Source organism: Neofelis nebulosa, chromosome 18 (assembly GCF_028018385.1).
Source record: "Neofelis nebulosa isolate mNeoNeb1 chromosome 18, mNeoNeb1.pri, whole genome shotgun sequence".
NCBI classification, from domain to species: domain Eukaryota; kingdom Metazoa; phylum Chordata; class Mammalia; order Carnivora; family Felidae; genus Neofelis; species Neofelis nebulosa.
In genome coordinates, this window is record NC_080799.1 from 8,493,616 (window position 1) to 8,510,239 (window position 16,624).

The 16,624-nt window shown below is 48.3% G+C and overlaps 1 protein-coding gene, 1 long non-coding RNA gene and 1 other non-coding gene across 14 annotated transcripts in view; 2 read left to right on the plus strand and 1 right to left on the minus strand.

Moving 5' to 3' along the window:
- Positions 1–16,624, plus strand: part of CUX1 (cut like homeobox 1) — a 377,843-nt gene that overhangs the window by 27,657 nt on the left and 333,562 nt on the right. The window lies entirely within an intron of this gene.
- Positions 725–797, minus strand: TRNAR-CCU (transfer RNA arginine (anticodon CCU)). Its single transcript has one exon. It is a non-coding gene; the product is annotated as a tRNA-Arg (tRNA).
- Positions 8,150–15,687, plus strand: LOC131501474 (uncharacterized). Its single transcript, XR_009256801.1, has 2 exons — positions 8,150–9,494; positions 13,191–15,687. It is a non-coding gene; the product is annotated as an uncharacterized LOC131501474 (long non-coding RNA).

Consider the following 16,624-nt stretch of genomic DNA (forward strand, 5'->3'; position numbering starts at 1 on the left):
TGGTTTTTGCTGTTGCAAATGATCTTTCCCAGTCTCTTTTGTTGATTTGTCTGTAGTGTCCTTCGATATGTAAAAAAACTTAATTTTGATGAACTCCAATCTATCTGATTTTCCCCCTCATGTTTGGTGTGTGATTTCCCTCTTGAGAACATCTTTCCCCATTCGGAATCATGAAGATAATCATGTACTTTTTTTTTTTAATGCTTCTTTAAAAATGAATTCTTTTCTTTTTTTTTTCTTTTTCTTTTTTTTTCAATGTTTTTTTTAATTTATTTTTTTTGGGACAGAGAGAGACAGAGCATGAACGGGGGAGGAGCAGAGAGAGAGGGAGACACAGAATCGGAAACAGGCTCCAGGCTCCGAGCCATCAGCCCAGAGCCTGACGCGGGGCTCGAACTCACGGACCGCGAGATCGTGACCTGGCTGAAGTCGGACGCTTAACCGACTGCGCCACCCAGGTGCCCCATAAAAAATGAATTCTTTTCTAATTCATTTTTGGTTGGTTTTCATTTTTGAGAGGGAGACCGAGCACAAGCCAGGGAGGGGCAGAGAGAGAGGGAGACACAGAATCCAAACGAAGCAGGCTGCAGGCTCTGAACTGTGGGCTCAAACCCACAAACAGTGAGATCGTCACCTGAGCTGAAGTTGGGTGCCCAGTCGACCGAGCCACCCAAGGGGCTCCATGTCTTTTTTTTCTCTTTTAAAGTTTATTAAGTAATCTTTATGCCCAACGTGGGGCTTGAACTCATAACCCTGAGATCAGGAGTCTCATGCTCTACCAAGTGAGCCAGCCAGGTGCCCCAAAGATACTCGTATTTTGATGGCTATGTCACATAACCATCAAACATTGGTCTTCCTCGTTTAGATCTTTAGGTTGGACATGGTTTTTGTACAGAGAGGTAGCCAGGTTTTCCAACATTGCTGAACAGTTTTGTCTCCTACCTTGTGATTTTGGGAGCCGCGTCTCTTGTACGTCAGGGCCTCATATACACGTGGGGATGCTTCTAGGGTCATTCTTTTGTTCTGCCCCCTATTTGTTTCTTCTTGCACTGGCACCACACCATTTTACGGTGGCTTTATATGTGTTTTAATTTCTGATCACGTGAATTTATCCTCTTTGGCTCTTTTTCTTTTTTTTTTTTAACTTTTTTTTTTTTTTTTTTTTAACTTTTTGAGACAGAGAGAGACAGAGCATGAACAGGGGAGGGGCAGAGAGAGAGGGAGACACAGAATCTGAAGCGGGCTTCAGGCTCCGGGCTGTCAGCACAGAGCCCGACGCGGGGCTCGAACTCACGGACCGCGAGATCGTGACCTGAGCCGAAGTCGGCCGCTTAACCGACTGAGCCACCCAGGCGCCCCAACTCTTTGGCTCTTTTTCAAAGCACCTTGGCGACTCAAGGTCTATTGTTCTTTGATGCACATATCTGTCTGGTTCCCCCTCAAGTTCTGCTGGAGTCTCTATTGCATTTGGATGAAATCTACAGGTTAATTTGGGGGCAGGGGGGAAATGAAGACCTTTTAAGTTGTCCCATCCTTGAACAAAGATACTTCTCCATTTATTTAGGTCTTCTTCCTCCAAAAAGGTTTTGTGAAATCTTTATTTAATTAATTTCTAGTCCTTTACAGTTTTGTGGTGTCGTGACCAGTGTCTTATTTAAAAACATTTTTTTTTCTTCTGATTGATGATTGTGGTATGGAAGAAAAACAACCGGTTTTGTTTGCCGATTTTGAAACTGGCAGGCTTGCTGAGTCTCTTTCTAGTTTTACTGATTACCTTGACTCTGTTACCTTTCCCTGGGGATAATATCATATGCAAAAAAAGTGACTCTTTTGTTTACCCCTTTCCTTCCACTCCTTGAACCAGAGTGGCTTGTTTGGTTGGCCAGAAACTCAAGGACTCCGTCGCATAGTGGGTTAGTGATGGTGGCCTGCTCTTTCCTGGTCTCAAGGGAATTTTTGGTAGACGCCTTAAACGGATTAAGCAATTACCTTGATTCCCTTTCCCTTCCTTTTCTGAGAGTTTTTTTTTTTTTTTAAATAATAATTAGGTGTTGACCTTTAGCAAATACTTTTTCTTAAAATCTATTCATGGCCATGCGATTTTGATCCCTTAGTCCATGCATGTGATAAATTGCATTACAGTGATGGATGCTTTGAGGCCAGATCATGCAGTGCATTGTGGGGCCAACTGTGTCTTGAATTTTAAAATATGGTTGGATTTGAAGCCTAGTTTTGACATCTGTGTTACCCAATAAAATCGGCCTATACTTTTCTTACCCTTATCTAGTTGGAATTGAAACTGTACGGGTCTCGTGTAAAATAGGTTAAACTTGTTTTGGGATCATTTCTATGAGATGAGGAACGCCTGTAGCTTCAGCGTGATCGGGCTCCCCCTGTCCCGCCGTGGGTCCTGAGACTGAGTGTGGCGAGCAGGCGTTCACCGTCTCACTCTCTTTATTAGTCTGACTCTTCCTTTTGTAGACCAATCTGGGCATTTTATAACTTTCTAGAAATATGTCCATTTCATCGTGGTTTTAACACTTATTCTTGTATGAGTGTTCGTAATATTTTCATGATTTGTGTAAATCTGTTGTTTTAGTGCTAGCTGCTTCGCATTTTCTTTCTAGATTCTGTATTTCTGAACGTGTCTGTGACTTCTTTTCAGTCTCCTGTAGAGTTTGGTTTGTCTTACGAGTTCTTAAACGAAAACTGCCTTTTGCCCTTCTTGCCCTCTTTGTCCTTTTTTTTTTTTTCTTTTGAGTCACTGATTTTTCTCCTTTATTTCACTCCTCTTAAAGGGCACTCTTTGTTCCAAACGTCTGTTTTTGAAAGTTCAGCTTTTGGGGTGCCTGGGTGGCTCAGTCGGTTAAGCGGCCGACTTCGGCTCAGGTCACGATCTCGCGGTCTGTGAGTTCGAGCCCCGCGTCGGGCTCTGTGCCGACAGCTCAGAGCCTGGAGCCTGTTTCAGATTCTGTGTCTCCCTCTCTCTGACCCTCCCCCATTCATGCTCTGTCTCTCTCTGTCTCAAAAATAAATAAACGTTAAAAAAAATTAAAAAAAAAAAAGAAAGTTCAGCTTTTAATAGTTTACATTCTTTATCGTTTTCTGATGAGTGTATTGAAAGCCGTAATATTTCTTCTAAAAATTGCTTTAGCACTGCTCCATAAACTGACAGTTAGTGCTTTCATTTTTATTCACTTTGTAATTTTGTATTCGTTTTGTAATGTCCCCCTGTAACCCAAGGGTTAGTTAATTGAATGTCTTTCCTAGATTTTTGACATTTATTTTATTGATTGATCGTGGGCTCCACGCCCAACGTGGAGCTTGAACTCACGACCTTGAGATTAGGAGTCATGTGCTCTACCAACTGAGCCAGCCAGGGCCCCTGGATTTTTGACATTAAAAAAACAAAAAAACAAAAAACAAACAAACAAAAACTTCTTGGGGGCGCCTGGTTGGCTCAGTCCGTTGAGTGTCCCACTCTTGATTTTGGCTCAGGTCGTAATCCCTGGGTCGTGGGATCGAACCCCGTGTCTGACTCCTCACTAAACATGGAGCCAGCTTGAGTTTCTGTCACTCTCTCTGCCCCTCTCCCCTGCTCGTATGCGTGCTCACGAGCTCTCTCTGTCAAAGAACAAAACAAAACAAAACCTTTTTATTCTGTTGATGTCTGTTTTGATTGCATATGGCCAGAGAGCATAGTTCACGTGAATGCCGATTTCTTTGGAATAGATATTTAAGAGACCCTATGGCATTTGCACTTGGAATGTTCCATATGTGCTCAAAAGTAATGTGTTTTTTGTTTGAGGATAGAATTTTCTATGTATTATTTTGAGCTTATCTGTGGTACTTAATTCTTCTACGCCTCTGCTAATTTTCTTCCCATAGTTCTGACAGCTGTTTTATTATAGAATGTTAAGGCTATATTGTTAGATGCACATACGAGCACGGTCTTTACATCTTCCTGATTAACGGTTTCTTTTCCTGGTGTCTGTGCAGCCTCTTTCTTCCTCTTTTATGATGTTTTTTTTCACCTTACATTCTATTTGTGTTGATGCTACAGTAATTTTGTTTATTCTTTTGTTTTTAGTTTCTGTGTGCCCGATAAAGCTTTTTTCTCTTCTTTCCAGATTTTCAGTCTTTCCAGATCCTTTTGCTTTAAATGTGTTTTATTTTAGATACACGATGTGGGATATTGTTTTTTAATTTATTTCTTATTTTTTTAATGTTTATTTATTTTTGAGAGAGAGAGAGAAAGACAGACAGAGCATGAGTTGGGGAGGAGCGGAGAGAGAGGGAGACACAGAATCCAAAGCAGGCTCCAGGCTCTGAGCTGTCAGCACAGAGCCTGATGCGGGGCTTGAATCCACAAACTGCGAGATCGTGACCTGAGCTGAAGTCGGACACTTAACCTACTGAGCCACCCAGGCGCCCTGGATCTTGTTTTTTAAACCCAGGTTGAGAGTCTGTCTTTGATTAGTGAATTTAACTGGCATACATTTAGGGTAATTGTGATTATATTAGCACTTCTGGAGTGTTATTTTATGTTTTCTTTTTACCATTATTTTCGGGAGGGCATCTTTCCTTGCAATGTTTGATTGGGTTGATTTTTTTTTTTTTTCCCTCTGCTGGATTTTATAATTATGCCATCTATTTTCTTTTCCTGAAATTCAGAATCCAGATTATTCCTGAAATGATTAAGACCCACTCCCGTATTTATTTTTTCCTCTCCGTTTCTAAAGTCAGTATCTCTGTCCTATTAACACCAGCCTGTCTCTCTCCTCTCTGCTCGTTTGGGCTGCATCCGTTTCAGTTCGGATCCATGAACCCTGCTTCGTCTGTGCAGGTTGCTGGGCTGGTTGATTTCTTTTGTCTAGTGTTCCCTCTCCTTCAGACTGTTTTTCCTTGTGACCCCTGATCCCCTCGGCCTGGGCCTCAGGTTATTAGCTGATCCCTTGCCCCTGAGGGGGGAGAGTTAGGCCACAGCTTGTCAGTCACTGAGTTTGGTGGGTAGAGGGCTTGAGGGGGTGCACTGAGGCCCCTTAGGCAACCTTGGGGTCTTCTCTCCAGCCACACCTGTTTTCCTGGGGCTACCTGCCTCTGATGTCCTGGGCCGCAGATCCCCCTGGGCATGGGCCACCCTCAGGGATTCTGATTCTGCTAGTTTGGGGTGAGTATTGGTACCTTTTAAAAGTTTCTCATGATAGGAATAGGGCACAGTATGGACTGATTATGAATTGACAGCGGTTGAATATCCAACTAAAATTCATGCACAGCTAAAATTCTGATCACTTCCCAGCTAACACCCAGGAATTCTGGGGGACGGCTTGGAGGAGGCCAGCTAGCTAGACCTGGGGCTAACTGCGAGAACAGTTAAAATGGGTCTATTATGTTTCTGCTGGACAGCGCTGTTCTAGCGTAGACCCTCGCTACTCAAAGAGGTCCACAAACCCGTTTGGGCATCCCCTGGGAGCTTGTTAGAAGTGCAGAATGTCAGACCCCAGCCAGACCTCCTGAGTCAGAATCTGCATTTTTATGAGATTCCCCAGGTGATTCATAGACACATTAAAATTTGAGAAGCACTGGGCTAGATCCTTAAAAGGGAGGTTGGTTTTATTTAATTCATATTTTAAGAGAATGACGCTTCCCTTATCTGCTCCGATGAGCTTTCCAGAACACAGGTAGCAGCAGTCAGGGGCCTGAGCTGCCAGGGGATGGCTCTCCAAGGGCGCCTCTCTTGCCCCCTCCCAAGCCTCGCTTCCACCCAGCTCCTCTTGTACACACGCTTCTAATAGTATCGATCATCTGCTTCTCAAGGTCCTAACACGTTAAAACAACAAATCGGAAGAAGGCAAGGGACGTCCTGGAGGTAGGACTGGCTGTCCACTTGGGAGCAGAAGACCAGAAAGACAAAAGAATTGCAGGCCCCGGGCTGTGTTGTGCGGGGACAGTTTCTGCATGCAGACTGTTGAGGAATGTACGGATGCGGGACGGATTTCGGCACTAACCTTCATTATGCTTAGCCCGAGCCACTAAGTGATTAAGTTAGGTTCTGATTAGACCCCTGTGCCGACCATCCCTGTGGAGGAGGCGTATTTTCTCCTGCGCTGTAGCAAATGTCGGGACCGAGACCGAAGACACTCACTTGGAAGTTGAACTTTGGGGCGCCTTTCTTCCGCTCATTGTGCCGGGCCCATGATGTACTGTCATCTGGAAATGGTGGCTCTCGGTGTGAGAACGTGGGGTTTTCTGGGTGGCCTGCCTTTGGATGCGCCCAGAAGCCGTCAGCTGCCTGCCCTGCCGGCTGAAGGCACGCTGGCCTGGGCGGCCGACCCTTCTGACTTGGAACCTTTGCTCTTCCATTTATGAGCCGTGTGACCTTGGGCCCTTAACCTGCTTCCTCTGTACAAGGGTGATAGTAAAACCACTCTCACTTCGTAAGGGTTTTGTTAAGACTCCGCTTAGGACGGTGCCTGATCCACGATCCTTGGTTGGTTTAGCCTGAAAAAGTCAAGGAAGGTGTTATGGGGGAGGCAGCTCACCGGAAGAGACCGCCTTCTCTGAAAAGAGTAATAGTGGTAGTAACCCAGACTGAGATGTCCTGTCGTCAGGGCGGCAGGGATGCCTGGGCCGTCTGGCTCACCGGGTACGTACTGATGTTGTGGCGTTGGTATTTTTCTTTCACGCTTTTTTCCCCCAAAGACTGTTCTGCCTTAGAAGATTAAAAATATCTGCTTCCACATTAGACCCAATTCAGTTTGAATAATTGCATTTTTTTTTATTTTTTAAATATTTTTTTTTCAACGTTTTTTATTTATTTTTGGGACAGAGAGAGACAGAGCATGAACGGGGGAGGGGCAGAGAGAGAGGGAGACACAGAATCGGAAACAGGCTCCAGGCTCCGAGCCATCAGCCCAGAGCCTGACGCGGGGCTCGAACTCACGGACCGCGAGATCGTGACCTGGCTGAAGTCGGATGCTTAACCGACTGCGCCACCCAGGCGCCCCAATAATTGCATTTTTAAGGCAAAAGCCTGCTCCTGGGCATGAGCAACTTCCACGTCAGATGTTCAGCGGGCAAATGAAAAACGTGAGTCATGCCGTACTTGGCACCTGGGGCTTTTAATATTTGGTGGCAAACTTCCTACGGAGAGGAGGACTTTGAAAGTGGAAGTCCTTTCAGATCCAGATGGCCAAAGGATTCTCCGGTGTTGGTTGGGACTAGTGATTGAATTTTCTCCTCCTGTTTTCTTGGCCTGCTGGGCCTCTCCGGGGGCCCAGTTTTGTTCAGAAGTGACCGTGTCGGTACGGCGAGGCTGTGTGCCTGGGGAATGTGCATACCTCGAAGGATGAGAACAATCCATCCTAGCAGCTTCTCGAATGCATAGCAGATAGTAAAGGGAGCGCGTGTAGAGCAACGTGCAAGGCATCTTTCGGTTTTTTTTTTTTTTTTGGTCTCTGGTGGTTGCTGACAGCGACCAGCAGGACCCAGCAGCTTGCCGTGTGACTTACGTGTCAGGCTCTGAGTTTTGTTTTCTTGGCCAGGATCTGGAGGGCTGTTTCCAAGTAGGTGTTTCTTCCTTGGCGGCAGATCTGGGCTGTTATGTAGTCAGCCCTGTCCTTTTCTGAAGGGGAGCCGCCGTGGGGGGATGGGAGAGGGGCAGAGTGGCTAATATTAGCGTTCCCTCCCTCCTGGATCATGTAATCTCTAACGGACTGGCACTGTTGCCTGAATTTTGAATGTAGGCAGTTCCTATAAAGCGCACTTGGGTCTGACTTTTAGGTATGTAAGAGGAAGACAAAATTTGGAGGAAATGGTGAAATCGTTTTACAGAACATGCAGCAGCCCCTAGGGGTTTCAGGAGCAAAGTCAGAAAGTTTACTGGGGAGAAATCTTGGACGATAAGGAAAAAGAATTCCGTGCCTGGTAGGGGCTCGAGGCTCCCCTGCGACATAGGTGCTCCCGGGTGCCCGGCTGGGCCCGGGGCTACAGGAAGGGCCTCCTGGGCTTTCGGTCCCAGCAGCTCCCGGCAGCCTCTGGGGAAGTGGGAGGCTGGGAGCCCCCTCCACCTGACATTTCCAGCCCAGGTTGGAGCAGAGCTCCTAGGTTCTGCCTTGAGAAAATGGTTAGGGGCGGGGGGGCGGGGGCGCCTGGGCGGCTCAGTCTGTGAAGCGTCCGACTCTTGGTTTCAGCTCAGGTCATGATCTCACGGTTCCTGAGTTCGAGCCCCACATCGGGCTTCGTGCTCACAGTGCGGAGCCAACTTGGGATTCTCTCCCTCCCTGTCTCTCTGCCCCTCCCTTGCTCACTCTGTCTCTCTCTCTCTCAAAATAGATAAAAAAACACTTAAAAGTTTTTTAAGAAAATGGTCAGGGAGGGCACCTGACTGGCTCAGTTGGAGGAGTGTGCAACCCGTGATCTTTTGGGTTGTGAGTTTGAGCCCCACACTGGCATAGACTTTACCTAAAAATAACTAAAATAAAAAAAAACAAAAACAAAAAAAAGGAAAGGGTAAGGGATGAGAAGCTTGGGAGGAAAAACAGTTGTGAAGGCAGAATAAACACTCTTCCATGTGATCCTTATGGTTATCACAGTGTGGAGTTGTTGAAGGAACCAGAAAAAGAAAACAAAAGAGGGTTGTCCGTCCTTTTGAATGTATTTCATTTTAAAATAAAAACGGCCTAACGGTAGTCATTGTTTTTGCAGGTTTTCTTTCTTTCAAAGCACTTTATTTTCAGTTTTTACCCCGATGTATCAGTATGAGAAAAGGACCAGCCCCGGCCCCCTGCCCACCTCTCCCCACCGTCAGCACCTGCACCCTGGAACTGTTCTCTGTCTACGCAGCTGGCTTCTGCACCTGGTCCCCAGGTTTCAGCGTGGGCATTGCTTGCTGGTGGGGGTGCCGTGGGACTGGGACCGGCAGGTGTGGTGGAGGCCTCACCATGGGGCCCCTGCAGAGTGGCCCTGTTTCTCTGCTCAACCGATTTTCGAGTATTGGGCATTTGGATAGCTACGACTATGGAAATAGGAGTTTCTGTGTACAAGGTCTAATTTACCCCCAAACTCTTTTCCAGCAACACGTATCTCTTAAAACATCAGGTAGGTAGGGGTTCATCTTTTCTTTGGGAGCCCCCTCCTGGTCCCTTGTCCTTCTCCTGCTGGGACGGGCTGCTGCCTGGCACAGGGCCCCCCACTTTCCTCCTGGTCCCCTTCCCCATCATCTTGGGCCACCCTTTCCCCCTCCTGCTTTGGATCCCTGTCTCCTGAATTCTGCGATTTTGTCTTTCTCTCATTTGGGGAATCTCCTCCGGTAGCTTCCTGATGAAGGTGGTTGCCGAGCATAGAATTCTAGAATCCCACCCTCGCAAGTCAAAGACGTGGCTCCCCTGGTCAAGGACAGTCTCGTTTCCCGTCCTTTGCCGATTCTCTGTGACACCGTTTACAGACCTGATCTTCGCCTCCTGTTCTCCGGGATCCTGACGGTTCTCCTCGGGGTGGGTCTCGTTCTCTGTCCTCCAGAACTCGTTATGCAGGCGCTGGGCCTCGTGGCCGAATCTGGCCATTTTTCTCCCCTTCCATTTTTCATGTCTTTGTCTTTTTTTGATGTATCTGGGAGAACTGTTCAACCGTCCAATCTTCCTGTACTTTTATCTGTCATGGTTGTAACTTCTGAGTTTTCTTTCTTGTTCTCTGAATGTTACATTCTTACGCCCTACTCTCGTTCCTACCCGAAGGGTCCTTTTTGATCTCACCGGCTGCATTCACCACGGTTTCTTTTAAAAGTTCTCTTGTCTTCGTTGACTTCTCTTCATTTTCTTACTTTTAAAAATCCGTCTTATTTAATATCGGTAAACAATTGGATGGAACACATTTTGGTCACAAAGGGTAGTAACTAAAATCCGCAAACGTCTCTCCCCTCCTCTCTCTTGAACCCAAGAACATCCCCAAAAATTTGCATCCACCGGGAGACTCCCTCCTGTTTCTCTGCCTCCTTATCCAGACAGGCGACCCCTGTCCTCCGTTCCGTATCTATTATGTCATAGCCTTAAAATAATGTCGTTTATCGCAAATGTGTATATGCTGTGGTATTTACTCTTGCTTGGTTTTGAGCTCTGTAAAAATGGTATCATTTGGCCGACTGCTGGCACTTACTTTTTTGACTGTCGTGTCATGGAGATTCATCTGTGATGTTGCAGGAAATGTGGTCTCTATTTTCTCTGATGTTCGTACCCAGTTGTGTGACTGGGCCAATTTTATTTATCCCTTCTCCTGTTGATTCGTCTCTTTTCTTTTTTTTCCCCTCTTTGTCTTGGTCCCAGTTAGAGGTTTCGTCAAATGCCTGGTGACATTTCTGTCATCTGTCCATACTTAAGAGCAGGGCATCAGCATGCTTATATAGAGTGGGGGGGAGGGGGCGCAGCGTTGGGGACAGTTGACAGGTGGTGGCCTTCCCTGTAAGAGATCAGTCAGGTGTTTTTGGGGGGGAGTCCCTGATGTGTCAGTGTCTGTGGCTCTTTTCTTTTTTTTAAAATTTTTTTTTTCAATGTTTTTTTTTTTTTTATTTATTTTTGGGACAGAGAGACACAGAGCATGAACGGGGGAGGGGCAGAGAGAGAGGGAGACACAGAATTAGAAACAGGCTCCAGGCTCCGAGCTGTCAGCACAGAGCCCGACGCGGGGCTCGAACTCACAGACGCGAGATCGTGACCTGGCTGAAGTCGGCCGCTTAACCGACTGCGCCACCCAGGCGCCCCTCTGTGGCTCTTTTCTTTTGAGCTGACAGTTTCTTTAGCAAGAGGCCCTTGGTTTCCCTGCAGGGAGGGGAGGTTGGGGGCGAGACAGCTGATTGCCGGTTTTCCAGTGCCCAGGCTGGGGAAGGGCCTGGGATGTTCACTCAGTCCCCCTGCATGTGGCAGAGAGCAATTTCAGTCTTCTGCCGATGGGGGTGAGGTGGGGGGAGGTCCCAGGCTGCTTGAGGTGGGGGAGGGGTCTGCCTGCTCCTCTGAATGGCATTTTGCCCACCTTGCGCCCCCACTTGCCAAGCCCCTGCCGCTCCCTGTCCAAGTTCTGTGGAACAGATGACCTTACTGCATATTGGGTCCCATCTTGAGGTCAGGCCGTAAGCTTCCTCTGCTCTCTTGAGGCTGCGGTGTGGCTGGTCCAGCCACCTTCCAGCCCCTCACGTTCGGGGGTTTCCCTTTTGCTCCCTCCCCTCTCCTCTGTGTCCTGTGAGTTCAGACCTTACTGCTGCGGAGGGCGCAGAGATGTGTCGGTCTACCACATTAACCTGGAGCTCAGGTTTATGAGAACTCACGTTTTCAAGAGGCCCGAATTTATGGACGGGCTGAGGCTTTCTACGAGGACACCGGTTTTGTAGGAAACACCAGTTTTGTCTTTCACAGCAATCTTTTGGGAGCTGCTCCCAGCCAGGCTGCCAGTGAGTGACACATGGGAAGCACATGCTGGGATTGTCTTCAGAGCTGCTTCAGGAACTGCCGAGAACAGCCGTCTCCTTACCGTAGGGGCCTTGGCTGTGCTGGGAGGCCGGGGCGCGGCTTCCAGTCCTGCCTGCATTGCTTACTGGTTGCCTGGCCGCACACCCTCACCTCCCTCACCTGTACCAGGCGAGACCTTCTTGGCTGGGTGGTTACAAAAACAAAACGAGGGGGTAGATGTGAGGTGCCGGCAGGGAGCCGCGCTGTAAACAGGAGCTATTATTAACCCTGCACCCTCGCTGGACCAAGAAATGGCACCTCATTCGCAGCAACGTGCTCCCACCCGTTTTTATTCACACGCACACATGCTCAAAAGGACTAAAAACAGACTCACTTTGGATTGCGATACAATCCTCCCTCTCCGTTTTCTCTCCTTCCCCCCCCCCCCACCTTTTTTTAAAGTTTATTTTATTTAAGTAATCTCTATGCCCAGCGTGGGGCTCGAACTCACGAGGCTTAGGGCACCTGCAGGTGGCACAGTGGGAGAGTCCTCAGTGTTCCCGCAGGGCTTTTATAATTTAAGTTCCAACACTGAGTCTGGCGCCTTCTCCGTGTTCTCCCCCCCCGCCGTGTGAGAAACAGCTTGGGTCAGCAGGAAGCGTGCAAGTAACCAGTAAGCTTTAAGTTGTCACGATACGTAATGACTAGAATGTTACTCCACGGTTGCAATTTGTCTACCTCATTAGAGTTGTGTGTCCATCCATTCTCCTCCCTGACCTTAATTATTTACCCAGGCCGCTGTTTCCCATTCTCTAATTGAAGGCTCTAAAAACGGGCCCGTCAAGAAGGCTCGTGGATGTGGGAAGGAGGCGGGCTTCGCAGAAGGATGGTCCGAGCAGACGGGTCTTAGGAAAGCCTTGAGAAGGCTGGGCCTCTCCGAGCCGGGACAGACGCAGCAATGCAATCTGTTTCCTGCAGGCCCGAAGGGAATGCTTCCTCCTTGTGGTTAGTGACTTCAAAAGTTGCCCCAGTTAGATGAAGTTCAACCGTTTCTCCAGTTTCCACGGCTGTGGGGCAGCCGGTCACGCTGCCGTAGCCACTGTTGCTCGGGCCCTTGAGGAAAAGCCTCCTCCGGACCCCCCGGGAGAAGCAGCTTACGAGCTTTCCTGTTCGTTCTTTCTGGGCCCTTCTTCGGTGTCAAACCGAAACTGCTTTCCTGAAGCCAAATTAACTCAGGGATCCCTCCTCAGGCCTCATCCTCCTTGACCTCCACCTCCTCGACTCCCACACGTGCCGGCTGTACCAGGCCCCTGGGCCTTTGAACCGGCCCTCCTCGGTCATGCCTCTGTCTTCTCCCGGGAGCACCCTCTCCCGTCCTTCTCCCCCAGCCTCTCAAGCCCTGCCCAGCTCCAGTTCCTGTTCCTGTTTGACCGGAGCCCTTCCGATCCCCTCCAGCAGACAGAATCTGCCCTCCTCTAAGGCCCCCGGGCCCTCCGGGCCTGCCCCGGGTTTCTGCTCTCATTGTACCCGGCGTCAGTCGCCTGGGTCCTCGTTTGGCGCCTCTTGTAGGCCTTCAGCAGCGCAGGGGCTGTGCAGGGCTCTGACGCTCCCGCGCCTCCCGCACCTCCCGCGGTGCCTCGCATAGTATAGGCATAGCATTCAGTAAATGTCATTTTCGAAATATCCGTACGAACAAAAAGAAGTGCTTTTTAGAAAAAAATTTTTTTTTATTTATTTATTTTTTTTATTTTCCAGGAGTCAAAATGCATGGCTTTCATCCACTTTCAACACATAAAAGATGTTTTCAACACAGGAAGGCCTTTCACCGCTCTTAATAGTCAGCTTTTGGAAAGATGTGGACTAGAATGAAAAATGAGGATGAACACCTCTGAAATCAGCTGTTTTGAATTAAATAAAGCAGAGTGAGGTTGGAGTCAGGTGAAGCGAGAAGATGGCATTTAGCCAGCGAGGATTACTACGCCGGCTCCTTTAAGCCGAGGGACCGTCTTCTCTGAAATGTGTGAGGGGTGGACAGGGCTTGTCTGCCCCTCTCCCCCGACTTCTGCCCCAACAGGGCCGTCGCCCCCTTACCTCGACTTGGCTCAGGATGACTTCATCCTTCCCATGGCTTTGCATAATTGCAAGGAGGTGTTCTGGGGGGTTTTTCGCGGGGATTTTTCCCCCCTTAGCTGTAGTTCCGGGTGCTTTTCGGAGACCCGCTTCACCGGGCTGGCTTAGCAAGTGAGGATTCCGAGTCCGGGAGCGAGTTGTCTGAATGTCGGGGGCGGGTGAGCACCTGGAGGCCCTCTCGGCTCCATGGGCGTCTGCAGGTGTTTGGGTGGGTCGAGTGCCCCTGTCCCCTTTCTCCACGTGGAGCATGGTGGCCTGGATGTCGTGTATCCAGCGGGGCCCTTAGCCAGCTTTGCACGGAGACTATGGGAACGGGACTAAAGTCACGAAATGTCCTGGCAGGACCCGTTGACCTGACCTCTGTCTCGGTGGAGCAGTGGGGGTCCCTAGTCTGACCCCGAAGGTGGCAGAGGCAATCTTCCCTTGCTCGAGGCCAGCTGTTAATGAACTTCAACACAGAAGGGAGTTCTCTTCTCCATTCTGGGTGGGGACTAGTAAAATGCCTTTGGCCAGCTGGTAGAACTAAGTCCTGGGAAATTCTGGAACCTCCAGCTCAGTCGACTTGGGGTGAACCGTGTGGGCAGCAGTGAGTTTGCCCCCCTACGTGTTTTCTCCAGTCAGGCTCGTCCCTTGTGGTGGGCACCTGGTGCTGGTGGTTCTTACGGGAGCCGAGTGCCCCCTTCCTTGGAGCCAGCCTTTGCCTGGGCGTGGTCTTGTGGGCCACTCGGGGCCATTCCAGATAGTGCGGCCCTTCAGGGGTCAGGTCAGGCATCTGTGGCCCCAGGCCAGCATTTTAACCGAATGCCCGGAGTGCACAGCCCAGACCCTCCACTCAGTGCAGTGCTCGGGCCAGAACAGAGTATTTTGAACACTGGACACTGTGTTTCAGTTGTTACACCCAGGAGCAGGACTCATTACCAGGGAGCTTGAATTTAAGAGAAAAAAAAATGCCGTTATCTAGATTCCTCAAGGTTACGACAAAGCTGAAGCAGCTTGTTACCAAGCAAATGGACAGAAGGGTCGCCAGAAGCATTTCAGTTTCTGTTTTTGGGGTAGTGGTGGCAGGGGTTCCATCTCAGAGGCTGACTTTGGTTTGCTTCAGTTGGTTTTACTTCCTTCAGGACGCAGGTCTGGTGTTCCTTCCCGCATAAGAGAGCACCCCCTCCCGGCCCCTCCCTGGACTTTTTCTTCTTCATTGACTTATCAGTCACGTGAGCCACTATTTATAAAGTCTGTCCCCTCCCTCCCCCACTCCCCCCACCATGTGAACCGTGGCTGCTTAATGAAGGTACACCTTGGGCCCTAGTATGGGAATGGCTTTTTAATCACAAGAACGTCTTGCTATTTATTCCTGGATCGTGGAAACCGGTACACTGCTCCTTTATTTTTTTTTTTTTTTCCCCTTGAAGAAATCCAGTAACCCTAGGCTTTCTAGATCCAAAGTGGGTCAGATGGCTAATGATTGAAGATGGATTGGCGTCCAGTGTCTTTGGAAACCTAAAGCTGGACTCGGGCTGCATTTCGTGTTTCTCTTCCTCTCGTCAAAGCGCCTCCAATGGCAGCTGACTTTGCAGTCACTGTGCACTGGGGGTAAGCCAAGCCCCAGCCGCTGGAGACCGGGTGGCCTTGCCTCCACCTGAGCTGGGAGGGAGGCGGGTCTATGATTAACTCGGTGATGTCTTCAATGTGATTGCTGGGGGCTGAAAACATTAACTTTTACAAAATGATTTAAAATTACCAATTGACCATATCCGGGGCTGAACCTGCATGATTCAGCTCCTTTTAAAAATATCTTTTCTCAACAAATTGCTTCCTTAACATTTTAATTTGTTGATCATAAAGGAAGCTTGCCAAATATTAGCTGGTCTTTTCCATTTCCTGCAGCTCCGAGCTTCCCTTATTTGGCATATTTCAGTGGAACTGTAAGGTCACTCCCTAGTTCTCTTCCCAAAGAACTGTATTTATTACTGTCAAGTATTGGCGGGTTTGATCCAGCTGTCATCAGAACGTTTGGAAATATTGTTTTTTGCCAGAATGCTGATTTAATGATCTAATACTGACATGGCTTGTTTTCTCCGCTGATTTGATAACTTACTTGTTCAATAAACTCCCCTCTTAGTGAGCCACGCTGTTCTTTTTTTTTTTTCCTTTCTTTTCTTTCCTTTTCTTTTCTTTCCTTTTCTTTTTTCTTTGTTTTTCTTTTTCTTTTCTTTTCTTTTCTTTTCTTTTCTTTTCTTTTCTTTTCTTTTCTTTTCTTTTCTTTCCTTTCCTTTCCTTTCCTTTCCTTTCCTTTCCTCTTTTCTTTCTGCTACCACAAGCTTTATGGGCAGTGTCTTAAAGACAGTAGTGGATTTTTTTTTTCCCCTTCCTTTCTCTTTCTTTTACTCCCTCCACCCCACCTCCTTCCTCTCCTCCCCTCCTCTTTTTTTCTTCTTTTTTTTTGGAGAGGCCCTAGATGTGTTACCAACTGTCCTTGAAGAAGTTAGCATTGCTGCTGCCTGGTATTTTGAAGTGCACTTAAGAAAAATTTCAGATGGACCCCAAAATAGAGAGGCAACTAGAACGAAACCTCCGTGTTCCTACCCCTCAACCAGCTTTACAAACTTAGGACCTAACATTATGCCCGGTTTCATCTCTGCCCCCACTTACTTGAATTTTGGAAAGGACATCGTACTTCCCTGTAAATATTTCAGTATATCTCTAAAAGATAACGTGTTTATTTTTTTTAAGCACCATATACCCAACAGCATACCTCAAAAAAAGAAAGCAACAGTGTGAGGAAGGAGTTTCTACCGTGTGGCACCCTACTGAGTCAGTCTGTGGGCGTCACGGGAGGAGAGGGGCTTTGACTCAGAACTCTGCCCCAGGTCCTTTGCTGCTGCACCTGCCCTAGGGTCCCGGGCTAGTTACTGCTACGACCCAGGCGTTGTACTAGTCCCTCTGACTCAAAATCCTGAGTCTCTGGATGTTCGAGGCTCTCACTTGCTTTGCAGTTGGCCACTTGGGCTTGGCTGCAGGAGGAGGTAGGCTCGTGCCTCGTGTTGACCGATTCTGCTTGC